At 40.9% G+C, this 12,596-nt stretch overlaps 1 long non-coding RNA gene across 1 annotated transcript; it reads right to left on the bottom strand.

The window, feature by feature from the left end:
- Nucleotides 1-3,478: 3,478 nt before the first annotated feature.
- LOC103468396 (uncharacterized) lies at nucleotides 3,479-10,005 on the bottom strand. The gene is made up of 2 exons (XR_014088825.1): nucleotides 9,602-10,005; nucleotides 3,479-3,967 (listed from the first exon to the last, which is right to left on the bottom strand). It is a non-coding gene; the product is annotated as an uncharacterized LOC103468396 (long non-coding RNA).
- Nucleotides 10,006-12,596: the final 2,591 nt, after the last annotated feature.

Here is a 12,596-nt window from a genome sequence, read left to right as displayed (position 1 = left end):
TGTTAATATTTTATGAAACTTTGCACAACATTAAACCTGAGGCCCGGGGAGGAAATGGACTGTTCTAAGATCAGGGAGAACCCTTGATGTGCAGCAAGGCCTTCAGCCAGGGAGGAGTCTGCCTCAGCGTGAAGCATAGCTGGCTCTTTCTTCAGACCTGCAGGTGCTGGTGGGAACCGCCGCGGCTACGGCGACCCCCGCAGGGAGCCAGCGGTTTTCCATCCAAACAGCATGTACGAAGAAGCCGTCATGAGGAAACGGCTTTTGGCCTGAGCAGCGACCGAGGCCGTTACCGGGTTCGTTCCGGCAACCTTTCCAGCACTGCTCGGAGAGTTTGTGTTCCTTTGCAAGCAGATTGCATCCGTGGGCCGAATCGACACCGCGTCGGAGTATTTTATGATCTGTGTATGCAGCATGGAGCGCCGCTACGATCTCCTCCGGGCTCTTGTGTACATATTTGGAAAAAGTGTGGAGTTAGCTAAGAGGAACTGTTGAGCTTAGCTGTGGGTCAAACTGCTGAAGCTCATAGCTGCAAAGTATGTAGCTGTGGAATGAGACAGCCAAACATAGCTACACACTGGAAAAAAAGAAAACTGGTTACAAGTAACAAACTAACTTTATCCAAGCAATTATTTTAATTTTATTAAGTTGACATGCTAACACAGCATCGGCTTCCTGTGTCTACATTTTGTTGTCCTGCCTCGAGCAATCATACCGGGTTTGTAGTGTCAGGTGTGGAAAACAAACCAAGCATCGTAAAAAGTTACAACTTAAACCCATCAACTGATTTGGACCAAAGCAAACGAGGTTTAATGTTTCAAAACGTCTTGAATCTCCATAGTGACAAAAGTACATTTATGTACCTGCGTGTTGTGAAGAATGTCTGCTTTGCCGTGTCTTAGCGACTAAAGAGGATGCTCATTTCCTGTCATGGAGGACTTTTTTTCCTGTGTGAATGTTTCAATTTTTTTTTCTGCACAAGTGTTTGTATTGGCCCAAGAGCTGATTTTCATCACAAAGCGCTCCGAGCTGCCAGCCATTGTTTTTCCTCAGCTGGTGGATAACCTCCTCGCCTCCCGCATCTTTCCCGCTGCCGTTCATTTCCTCGTCTGTCCCGTCTATCAGGCCATCTTTCACCGCTGGCGCGGGTGTTCAGTATGACACAAAGTTACCAACTGGGCCTTGATCCAAGTGAAACAGTCTCAAAAAGAAAAAAAAAGCCACATATGTACAATATACTGTTCAAAATGTTATGTTTTTAACTTGAGTGATTTCTCAATTACAGATCAGCAGGGAAATTTTTTGATTGCCTCCAATTTGTAATGGACTTCAGTCACACAAAGTAGTGTGATTTGTATCATTAAGCGGTTCAAAGTAGCCACATTTAATCAGATTTTTTTATTTATTGGTATTTCTTGATGCTTTCATTGGACAAACAGTGGAGGAAATAGTAAAACAATTCCGGCTATACGGAGTCTTAGAGGGGCTTGGGCTTGTTAATTTAAATTCATCATGACAACGGTAAATCTAAATTTTCACGATGTGTATCGTGATAGAAATGTATCACGATACATTTGTTAAATGCCAAGCCCTCATTGAATCATCAGTTGGGGTTTTCCATGACAACCAATAAATCAAAATTTGATCATGATAAGGAAAAATCACAATAAATGATACGATAAATGGCCACCCCTATTTGAGATCAAACTATATTTTACCTAGACCTAATTTCAATTGCTAAAGCTGTTTCATAAAGAGGAATCAGTGTGAAGTTGGTGACACGCCCTCAAAACTCGCCGCTGTAATGGAAACATAAAGATTAACTATGCTTCCAGCAACTATTTCTGGTCCAAATATGGTAAAATCAATCGGAAAAATCAACATGCTTTTGTACTTTCCTTCAGATACAGACACAGTTGGGACGACTCCAAATCCCCTGTTTTGCTTATCCAAGCACCCTCGGTGACCTCACCTGCTGTTGCCTAACTCTGGTCACGGCCAAGATTTCGACTCCGAAGACGCAAGGAAGCCAAGGATGAGAGCAGCGCTCCAAGCGTGAGACTTTGAAGTTTCTTGCGTGCTTTGGAAAGAGGGCAAAGAATCACCTGCCATAAAGAAGTGTGCGTAAGCTCTGAGCTATTTGCTCTGGTGCCTGGGTGGTTATGGGTCCCTCAGGAGGCCTGGCCCGGGCCCCTGTGAGATCACATCAGCGCCGATCGGGCAGGAGTCCACCCGGAGGTGGAACTAATGAGCCCATGTGTGCGCAGACACTTCTAAGAGCCAGATGCTGGGAAGAGAGACGTCCATTGAGCGTTTCACGGCACCTCCCCTGGAGAGAGGAAGGGGGCTTGAGGAAGGGTGGGGGGAGCGGTCAAGGCTTCACACGCAAATCACTGCGATCAGATACACATCTCATTCTCATGCTGACACACACACACAGAGAGAGAGAGAGACATCTCTAGCTGTTGAGTCTACGCCGAGGCTGTTTCCACTCTTCCTCCTGCTGATGCCTCACGCAAGGTGAAGCGGTGCAATAAAAAGGATTCAGGGCTCACGTCTATCTATTCCATATGATCTGCCTTCCCCAGTAAAAGTCACGTACAGAGAGCGGCCTCCGAGTTCACCATAATACCTGACGCGGTTCTGACCTCTGATCTGATGCCTCATTCAAAGGGTTTATGAATACAGCCCTTAAATGCAAGGCTAGTACGGTTAACTAATCTGGAAGAAATAACGAAAACTGAAACTGAGAGAACATTTTGTTAACTGAAATAAATACATTTACCTATAAAGCACTTTAAAACAACAGTAGCTGCGAGAAAGTGTTGAGAAAGATGAACAATAGAAACAACAAAACATGATAACAGAAGAGAAAACGACTCAACATGCTAAAAGCCAAAGAATACAAATGTGTCGTAAGACGAAAAGGTGGATAATAAAGGGGCACTTCTAATGAATTATAAGCCTGGCAGGCAGCCAGGCTTTATTGCCCCCCCCTGCCAGGCTAAGCGCTGCTTGTTTGTATTTTAAACACCACTCTACTTACTACATTTTTTTGTTTTCATTTTGCTACTCCTGCAAGGTTAAAATCAAAAGCTTTTAACCATTTGCCTATGACGTAAACTGATGACAAATGGTAGGCATGTTACACACCGAGTAGATTACGAATGATGAAGAATTTGGTGTTGGCATGTTGGTTTGGTTGCGGGGCACAAATGAAAACTTGCATATGGCTTCAAACATTCTTGGACCAGCTATGATAAAGGGGCTGACTCAAACTGGAACTGAGAGTAAAATATCAAATTATATAATTAAATGCCACAATTATTGAACACTCATTCCATTTCAATTTTTTTATTTTAAAGTGTGGGTGTTTATTAATTTTTATCAACTGAGCCGAGCAGGAGCAGCACACCGCTCCAGGCGGAAGGAAAAGTAGTTCCCCACCAATTAAAGAATTTAGACAATATCTCAATAGTTTGGTTTATTTTCTTTAATGGTATGCATTTCCTCAAATAACTGAAGCATCGAAAGTGTTAATATTTTTGATCTGAGAATGGATTTTAGAGAATAAAGATCTAGAATCGGAGGTATCGATATTTCAGTATCGATCACTAGCTCACTTTCCACGTAGACAGTTGTGGGAAAAGCCCTGTATCAAACTCGGCAACAGTAAGATGTTACAGTGCCAGGCTTTTGGAGTGGGAGGTTTGAGCCGCAGCCTGACACACTGGACGCATTGCGAAGCGGTGACGCTGTGAGAAACGGGAACGAGTCTGTCACTCATCCACTCCGAACCGGAAGACGGCCACAGTCCAGAGAGCGCGGACGAGTCCGCAACGCCCTCTTCCTTCCTCCGCCGCGACATCGAGCAGAGACGGATTTCACACATCCTCAGCAAACCCCAGAGAGGGAGAGTTTGAGGGCCGCCTCGTTGTCAGGGAGGACAGTCTCATCCAAGAAAATCCTGGAAGGAAACGTTTTTTTTGTTGTTTTTTTTATCTCACTGAAAAATTTAGAAAAATCCAACATTTGATTCAAATCATTGCTCCCATAATTATCAGTACCCCTGCTGCTAATACTATGCACAAACTAACTTTTGCCAATAGTGGCAGTACTTAGTCTTCTATAACTGTGGTCCTTGGACTCACATCAGTGGTTTTAATTTAGAGCAAACAAGCACAAACTGCCAATATAAATGAGCATATCGATCTGAACTTGAAAACAGAAGAACCGGGGAGAAAATATCTAGTTCCCGAGAAGAGAAGGGGACAACAGAGAACAAGTGTTTATGACTTCTTTGGCTGCATTTCATTTGCCGTTTGAAGTGAGACATTTGGGATAATAATTCATATGAGGGACATTTACACGCTTGCTGAGATCCCATAACAAATATGCACAAAACTTTGTCAATATTCCACTAGTGTCGAAATAACACGATTTTGCAATTGATGTGTTTCCATTAAATAAATAAGGCAATTAAAAATCACACTTGAATAAGTGTGTTTATGCGATAAAGTTATTAAAAAAACATGCCGTAACATCCTCCTCCTACCACTTCCCGTCGTCGTCTTCGTTGTTTCCGCCAGTAGAAACGTCCAGCTGTTGGTCACGTGACTCGTGTGATGTGCATAGTGTTTCTATTGTAGTTATGCAAAATACACCAATGCCAAAGCAGTAACTTTCAAGGTTCAAGTCGATGGCATAACCCGCACTATCCCAATTCTACAGTTTTTGTATACTTGCAACCTGCAAACTTGAACCCTTATGTCCATTTCGACTGAGTACACACTTCACACAGGGGCGTAGGATGTTTTGGGATAGGCCCTAAGAGAAATTATCCTCCGTGTCACACCACATTCATGCTCCGAAGAAACAGGTAGCCGTGGATTACTAATTACAGGTCCCTCTCAATTTTAAAAGGCAGAGTATAAATGTAAAAAAAAAGATCTCAACTGGAGCCTACATTTCTTTAAAAATCAAAACCACCAATGAAAGCTTAAATAAACGCGTCGGTGAGATTTGAATAAATAAACTCCAACCTGTCCAAACAATATTCTTCTATTCATCAAAACAGAGTAATATTCTCTCTTAATTCCATTTAGTGATAATTTATTAAGTGCACGTATTTTGCAAGAAAGGCATCTGGACACTTGTTGTCAGAGTGCTAACTGATTCCCATCTCCTCCTGAGTGATGGCCAAGCATTGAGATGCGCTGGCACACTCTGGTAATGGGTCCGTGTCATTAGAAGTGCTCATTCTATCAACGTCTCTCCCAGCAACATGAACAAAGCTCAGCTGTTAAATTAGTTTCACAGAGGAGTGTTTGTGTTCTCTCGCACAACAATTTTAGGACCTGTTGGGTTGCAGCCACGGTTTGTTACTTTGTGGTCATACATATGAGTCTCTCATTAGCCGTGGCTGCCCAGAGCTCTTGTAACTTGTAATCCCCGTAAATTTGTTGGGAGATCTGAGCTTCCCATACGGATTAACTACTTGCACTGCGTTACCATAAAGAAAACGGCATTTTACGATGGCTGAGATTCAGACATGATGCGATCGGTGGAAATTGGGCCTCAAAGGTCCATGGTAGCTGATCCATAACATGTGGTCTGCCACATGGCTTGGTCATTTGAAGGATCTGACTGGTGATCCTGGTCACAAATCAAAGGTACAACCCACATGCCTGCGTGGAATGCCAGCTCTTCTCTCGAAAATACAGGTTAAATCAGCCAAAAAATACTCCACGTCCTCAATGCAAACACAACATAAAAAAAAAGTACCATTCTCAATGGACATTGAGATCAATAAAGTCATTCTCTAAGGGCGTGGCTTTTCCCGGTTCTCCCTCCAACCAAGAACAGGTGAGATACGTGCGTTCAAAGTAGCGTTGTTCCGGTTTCGTTTAACTTTCTACAGCAGTGGTCCCCAAACTACGGCCCGCGGGCCTCCACATTTGGTCCGGCCCCCCTGAACAATACCAGAGAGAATTCAGATTTTTTTTTTTCAGATATTATATTTTCCAGTTTAGCAGGAAGAGTGTCCTGTAAACTGTGGGTGTTTTGTTTTGCATGGTGCATTGCTGCCATCTGTTGGACTTTTAGGGAACTGCTTGACTTTTATGTTATTTAATCAGTACGGTTGTTTGCTAGCAGCAAACGCCGCATTCCAGGTCGAATTCTTTGAAGCAATGCCTGTAAGTAGCAGCTTATACTTCAAAACGAGCCTATATGTTAACATATATTAAGTTACTTAAGTTTCTTTCCCTCAATGGAATATATACTACTCAGTCCCAGTGACCGTTTCACTAAGGGTTTTTGCCCATGTGCTTTCTGGGTAAAAATCAATCGAGTAACCGCGCGCGCATGCCAGCGCAGGTGATAAACGTGTCACACTTTTTCTGTTACAAACTGACTCCGGTCCCCCACCAGAGAAGGGAAAAGCTATGAGGCCCTCATAGGAAAAAGTTTGGGGACCCCTGTCCTATAGACTTGTGGGATCGCTAGGGGAAAACAGCGCACTCTGGTGGTAATAAACTAACACCCTTAATTTCCACTGGGACTACACACACAAAAATTTTTTTCCCGCAATGAATGAGTAAGGATGAAAATATATTTAGCAATAAGGAGATAGGAAAATGAGGACAAACCGAGAATTTAGATGGACAAACCGAGTTGTCCACCATAAAGTTTTGCAAAAAATGTTTAAAATAATTCTTGAAAACCAGTCTAAGTATTCAAAGCCTCAATCTATAGCGATCTGTGTTTTTGGATATTTTGTCCACGATTCCTTCTGATTGCCATCAGTTCTCCCAGAATGTTGTGTGATGTTCAAGCAGTGTAAGAGATCCTGAAGAACAAATCAGAATAAATCTAAAGTGAAAGGGGCCTTAGCTAAAAAAAGCGCTTCCTTCCTTTACTGCGTAAGGGGAGTAAATCAAAAGACTGGATGGTTTTCACTTAGGCTTAGTTGGGGATCATTGTGTTTAATGGTACTGTGGTTTTTGTTTTATTCTTTTGTTGTTCAGTGCAATAAAACTTTTTTTTTTCTAAATCTTTTCTCTGTTAGACTGTGGTCACGAGAGTAACACTTTCGGAAAAAATATTGGTCAGTGGATCATATTTATTATGTAATTAGTTCATTGGTGTACCTTTCTAGTCTGTAACTACGAGAATCCTAAATGTATTTAAATGTTTTTGTTCGCTTGTTACCTTTAACCCGCCTCTCTCCAACTTCTGTTTGGAGGGCATTTCCGTTTTTAAAATGACACAAATCGAAGTACGTAGCATTATTATTGTTTCCATGGTAACCATAAAACACCAGTGACAGACACCAAAATGTTGAGCGATTCCATTTTGTTGCCTTGTGGTATCCTGCCATGTTGCATAAGGAATAAAAAGTTATGTAACTTTTGCGTCCCTTTATTAAAGTGGGACCAGAACCTATGGGTGGTAGCTGGACTCTGAGGAGGAAAAAAGGAATAAAATCTGGACGCTGAAACGTCGGGATAATTGTTCCCAGACTGCTAGAAGCCACTTTGTTTTTATCTTAATGATATGTTGAGTCTGAGCCGCAGTCGGTTTGAACTTCCCGCCCGAATCAAAAGGAGAAATCACATTTATCCAACGGAGCTGATAAAAACACACTATTCCATCACTTTTTATCGTGTAAGGCAATACTTATCCTTCTTCCTTCATTCGCTCTGAATAATAACCGTCTGTATGATATTACCACAGTAGTAAACCCAAGGTTACAATGCTGAAGGTGAGTGTGTGTGTGTGTTTGGTTGGTTGTTAAACGTGAGATAATAGATTCCCTCCTGGCTGCCAGCATGACCCTGGCCGTCCTCCGGTGACCCTGCGGATGATTACTGAGGCTGAAACGTGTCTGATCCCGGGCTTCGAACGCCCACTTCAATTCGACTGAATCCCACCACATACTGAGACACACACACACGCAGGCTGCTGTTCACAAACACACACACACTCAAGTTCGACCTTAGGAGCACCATCATCCCTTAAATCAGAACAGGAGCTTAAATTTTCTTCTTTTCTCTTTGATCTCATTCGTCATTATTGCCGACTTTTTGCAGCCGACATTTAACCCTGAGCGATAAAGATTCCGGGTCGGAAAGCCCAAAACCCTGGGATATTTTACTACTCTTTTTTTTTATTTTTACCATTTTCAACCGCACAGATTTATACATTGTTCTAATAGAAACACGGAAGAGACAGAACCACGCAGTAAAAAGTTTCTTTATGCAACGGTTCTGCTTCCTGACCGTTTGATGTCTCCCTGCGTTAATCGGAGCAAGCAGGGAAGCTGATTTACAAGCAGCAAAGAGAGCGCCTTTACTTTTACTCTGCTTCTGTGCTCAGTTGTGGCTGGAAGCAGCAACATTTGAAATGATGGTAAAAACAGACCACAGAGCTTTAAAACACAAGGGATTGTGGCGAGATTTGATTATTCGGGGATTTCACAGAGACATCCTCTCGAATACGATTCGGTTTTCTGAAGAAACGTGGAAAAAAATAAAATAAGACATGAACACAAAACTCATGATCCGTTTTTACTGTGTTTTTCTGCTTGTGTAGTCAATCACTTATTAATGCTGGCATGTATTTGTGTCATAACTTTCTGTCACAAAACTCTCCATTGGCATATCATATATGTTTTTAATTATCAACACTTGTGTCTTATTCATGCTTAATTTATTATTAATTTTAGTCCTTTTGATTTTTGCCCTGATCAGTTTTTATTTTTATTGTTCTCATCTACATTCTAATGTCTTTAACGTTATTTTTAATGATTTTATTGCTATTTTTGTTGTTTTCTTGTCGTTCACTTGCATGTCTTTGCAGTATAAGAGTAAATGTAATATTGTTAGTAGAATTACTAAACTGAATTAATGAATCAGACTGAAGAAGCCTGAATTCATATCACCACCTTCCTAAAATAATACCTTAAGTAATGTTATTTATTAATTTTTTTTGCCGAAGATGATCCCTGTTTTTTGGCCTAAATCATATTTTGGTAATGAAAAGAGAGTGGGTTGTTTTGAGGACTCAAAATCACTTTTGGCAAAAAAGATGACTAGGTCTATTATTTTAGGATGGTGACAATATTCATGATTTTCCTTCTACTTAGCAATAACAATAGAATATGAAAACGTTTTTGACGCACCGTCACAAATCCATGGGTTGTGTTTTTGACTGTTGTTGCTTTGTGTTTTTGCTTTTTAATAACATAATTGATGGGTTTGATTATTTCTTCAAGCAATTTGTAATGGTGTGGGAAAACAAGACACATTCTTGGATAACTCGGTGCATTTATTTAACGTAGCACAGCAAGTACGAATGAGCACAATGCCGTCATAGTTTTTAAACATCGTGTCTTACTCTTCCTACAGTTTCTCATTTTTCTCTTGTCAACGGCGCCACCTAATGGCGCGGAGTGGTATTACACAACACAATATAAATTACGAAGCTCTCCGTGGACATGTTTTACCTTTTAGCCGCACTCGAAATTAAAACCTCCATGTCCTTATTTGTCATGTTTTTTTTTTCTGCGTAACTCATCAACAAGAGCGCTTCTACTCACAGGTCAGTGCTGCTTTCCTAAGTTTCTGTCCCACACTCGACCCAGAACTGTCTGGTGGCTTCCCAGAGCTCCAGCAGGCGACAAGAGGGGCGAAAAAGAAAAAAAAAAAAAAATGGCAATATAGAAAGCGATTGTGAAATGTGGGAGCGAGGAGTGTTTGGCACCGCTCGCCGTGTTTGCTCAGTAAACCCCCTAAAGCCAGTGTTTTTCTTTCTTACCGATGGAAATGCCGGCATTGTTGGAGCCGGAGGCCGTGGTTACCGGCCGGCCGTGGGCCCAGCCAGCCAGGTTGGGACAAACAACAAGATGAAGGTCAGCTAATATAGCGGTTAATTCCACTTCCTGGTCCCCATGACACCCAGGCCGGGTTTATTTGAAGATCCCAGACCCCGAAGTCACTCTGCACTTTGTTTAATCCAAGAGGTTTTTCATTCTTTTTTTTTTTTTGTTGCGAGCCAACACTTTCACGTATGAATGTAGGGAAGCAGGAAAAGGACGATGACAGAGTAAAAAAAATAAATAAAATCCATCCAAAGCAATTTTGTTGATTTTTATTCAGACCGATTTGTTTACGTCTTCGCACTAGGTCACTAACGCACTTTAAAAGGAGAAAAATACAAGTAAAAAAAAATTATTGCAAATAAATTAGCCCTTCATCCGCTCATGTCACGTAAAAGATGCTGTAAAAATATATTACGCATTATGATTAAAAATAAATAAAAAATAGCAAATATTAATGCATCTTCACAATTTCCACTATTAATCTTTATTTCTAGCACTCTCCCTCGGTAAGGAATGAACAAAAATCAAGAATTTTAATATTTCATCATCACATGTTCAACTTATTGCAAGTAGTGCTGCTGAAAAATGATCTCAGTGGTCTTAAACTCCAGTCCACCGGGGCCAGTATCCTGCAACTTTTATGCAACGTTCACATTGCAGTCAGAAGTGACAAATGTGATCCAGGCCGCTTGGACATGTGGCCCTAAATCTGATCTTTTCAAATGTGGCCCGAGTCTGAACGTCATTGATTCTCGACAAGCGCCACTGTTCTGCGTCGTGGTACGCAGACGCAGTAATAAAAACTGCAATCATGGCGGACGGTAATGAGGATTAAGTTGTTAATGCGTTTTGATTTGGAGTAAATGGCAAGAAAGCACTTAAAGAACATAGATTTTTCTACTTTGGCATACAAAAATCATGAAGATAAATCAAATCATGAAAATTAAGTTGAAAAAAATTGCGCCAACAAAGCCAAACATAAATTGTAAAAAAAAAAACAAACAAAAAAAAAACAAATAGGTGGAAGTAACCTAAGATGGTTAAATGAACCTTTATATGTTGGGAGAATTTATTAAGTTTGTTTAGGGCAGTTGAGTTTTATAGTGTATAGTCTGCTGTGAGGCAAACTGAAGGACTCTACTCTCAGCGTGTGCACACACACACACACACACACACACACACACACACACACACACTCTCCAGTCTGGCATCTTTAGGTCCCAGGCAGTGTGAGTGAAGAGGCGTTAAAAAGAGCCGGTTTATGACCCGATTGTCTTTCTGATCATTTAACTTGGAACTCCGAGGATGAGAGGGAGGGGCGACGGGTTGGGAAATATACGCCACATACTGTCCAAAAGCCAAGTGGCTTAACCCTGTGTGGGAATGGTAATGAGAATCAAAAGGATCAACTCCATCTGTGTGTGTCCTTCTGTCCCGGGCCCGACACTGGGATGGGATGGAGGCCTCTCTCCAATGAGACTTTCTCCTGATGTATAGGAAAGACCTTTGTGCTCTGGTGTAGTAGGCCAGAAATACAGCTTTTGAACCGGCGGACCTGGAAAAAGCAGAGCCCGCTTTGGTGAGACTGAAAGAAGTTAAAGAAATGGGGGTGAGGGGCGGCAATGAAGGTGTTGACATAAAAAAAAGACCCTGTCAAGTCATTTTCATGCAGTTTTGCGTGTGCAGGACAAAGTGTGTGCGCTTAGACACACATGTTGTTTATCGTAAATATACATATTTTTTCTTCCATTTAGTCATTAAAGAAAGAAAATTCCTAATTGATGTAAAAATGATTTTTGAAATTTTTAACTCCAGCTCTTAGCTTAGGTTTTACTGTTGTACTTTATTGTGTTTTATTAGGTTTTATGTATGTATTATTTATTACAATGATACTTTTTATTATTACATATTTGTTTTATTATTGGAGCCCTGCAATAAAATTTCGATCAATATATACATTTTAAATGTACAACTGAATGAAAATGAAGTCTGTCTATGACTAAGTCATTGATTATTCGAGTGTTATAGGTGTGATTATATGTTTGCATTCATGCTGCAAGTTAACTATTGACAAAACTACGATCACTACTGCTACTTTACTTATAAAGCACTTCAAAACAACAGTTGGTGTGACAAAGTGCTGTGCAGACAATCAATAAACATTAAAAGTGTGGAAATGATAAAAGACGATAGAAGCATTAAAACAATGAACGCAGCTGTGACATCCAAATAAACTGGGCCAAGGAGATCAAAGTTCCTGACCTTGTATATGAAGACCTCACATAATTACAGAACCCAGCTTATTTTAGCCGACACAAAACAAATTGGGGGACAAATCAGTTCAGATTAAACACACCTGCCTACAGGTGTAGAGGAGCAGTCTACGACAGATATAAAACACTCGCAAACTGGTTGGGCTTGGAAGAAAAGAGTTGTTTAAAAACCTAGATACTCTAGACCATCATTTTCTGGATCATTTGTCTGTTTGAAATCAACTATGGATCCCAGAAAGGTTAAAGAAATTTAGGATTTTAAAGTCCACAACAGGTACCCAGATGGGGCTAAAAACAAACAGTGCAGAAAGCCTTTTGTCCTGAGAGGTAAGTGCATAACAATCAGGCAACAAATATTGCGTGTCATTGTCTTGCAATGTGATTATTATCACAATACCATAAAGTCTAAAACAAAAGCATTATATATGCAGGTGGAGGAG

The sequence above is a fragment of the Poecilia reticulata genome, chromosome 8 (genome assembly GCF_904066995.2).
Source record: "Poecilia reticulata chromosome 8, P_reticulata-male-v2, whole genome shotgun sequence".
Taxonomy (NCBI): Eukaryota; Metazoa; Chordata; class Actinopteri; order Cyprinodontiformes; family Poeciliidae; genus Poecilia; species Poecilia reticulata.
The sequence above is the reverse complement of the archived record's forward strand: the minus strand, read 5'-3'. Positions and strand labels throughout refer to the sequence as shown.